This window comes from Suricata suricatta, chromosome 9 (genome assembly GCF_006229205.1).
Source record: "Suricata suricatta isolate VVHF042 chromosome 9, meerkat_22Aug2017_6uvM2_HiC, whole genome shotgun sequence".
NCBI lineage: Eukaryota > Metazoa > Chordata > Mammalia > Carnivora > Herpestidae > Suricata > Suricata suricatta.
The window spans coordinates 27802387-27803878 of record NC_043708.1 but is presented as its reverse complement, the minus strand read 5'-3'; the positions used below and the strand labels follow the sequence as shown (position 1 = coordinate 27803878).

General features: G+C 52.7%; 1 long non-coding RNA gene across 1 annotated transcript; it reads right to left on the bottom strand.

Moving 5' to 3' along the window:
- Positions 1-452: 452 nt before the first annotated feature.
- LOC115300719 lies at positions 453-1188 on the bottom strand. The gene is made up of 2 exons (XR_003912798.1): positions 960-1188; positions 453-766 (listed from the first exon to the last, which is right to left on the bottom strand). It is a non-coding gene; the product is annotated as an uncharacterized LOC115300719 (long non-coding RNA).
- Between the last annotated feature and the right edge of the window lie 304 nt (positions 1189-1492).

Sequence of the window (1492 nt, the reverse complement as noted above, 5' to 3'; positions counted from 1 at the left end):
CCAGAACTCTGGCTCAGCCCTGACCACCTCTCACAGGGGCTGTGGCTATAGTAACCTCCTCAGAAGCCTCCCAGCCGGCGTCCACAATCTTTCCTCACCAGCCTTTCCTCTTCCTCCCTGATCTCCCCTAAGCCCAGCTGTCAATCCTGCATCCCCGATTCTCAACCCTACAGAGGCCCCCTCCGCCTGGTCTATTCCCTGACATTTGACCCAACCTACCCTGCTGGTTTTGCTTGCCAGACTCCCCACCCATCCAGCCAAAAAGAATACTTCACTATTCCGTGAACAGGCTTCCCAGTCAGGTTGTTTGTTCGGCTTAGAATTTCTCTCTCTGCCTTCTCTTCTGGGCCGCTCAAGCTTCACAAAGCTGTCTTTTATTGTGACTGTACTCATTTCTCATTCCCCTCACCACCTCCCCCCTGCTCCACACCCTGCATTTGTTTGTAAACTCCTTGAGAGCAGAAATTCTACCTTCTTTATTATGGATTGAAACGCTTTCACATAAGAGATACAACTGATAAACCACACAACCCATTTCCTAATTGGTCCAGCCACTCACAGGGGCCTGGGTTAAAAAGTAAAAAGGCACATGGTGTGTCAGGCTTGCTAGGGAAACGACCAAGCCTGACCTATTTGCTTAATTTCTTCTTTCTTTTTCTTTTTTCAAGCCTGGCCTATTTGAACCCAGATCTTCTCACACTACCGTCACTTCTGGCCAAGTGCCCATCACAGGCTTCTAGAAGTTCTGGTAGCTGTCAGCTGATACCTGAAACAGGAACAGCACACACATGAACAAACTTTGTGCTGGAGAGAACATCAGAACAGCAGATCAACTTCGTTGTTTCATGAAGGCACAAAAAAGGTAAAGGTCTGAGGTCACACAGCAAAGCAGGAAAACAGAACTAGACTTAGCTAGAAGCGAGCCTTCCAAAAGCAGTTCAGGCCACGCTCTTCCGCACCTTGGAGCCTTACAGACCTAGGAACAGCAGCCTCAACCACCTGAGGTCACTGTCCAAGAAGTCACCACCTGTTCTTTTTCTCCCTCATCTCAGAGACTCCTTTGCTGTGCTTCCCACAAAATCTTTCCTCCTCCCCAAGTCTCAGCTCTGAAGATAGTAGCCCCGAGTGGCGAGAGGACTTCTCCGGGCCGGATCCACTGGCTTCGGGAAGACACAGTACCAGTGGCTGGGTTAGTTACCCACGTATTCCAAGGACGCCCCCACGGAACTTCCGGGTCAGGACTCACCCTCCTGCCCTGCCCTGCCCCAAAAGCGTCCAGCCCCACCCCTAAGCCATCCGACCCCGCCCCAAATGCATCCGGCCCCGCCCCAGACTCGTCAGCAGACACGCGGCCTCTCCGCCAGGGCTGGGCGGAGCCGAACCTCTAATCTCCGCCCCCTTCAAGATCCACCCTATTGGCGTAGACAGTCAGAAGCCACGTCCAATAAGAAGGAAGGGGCGGCCGCCTAGTCCTATCGGCTGCGACAACACA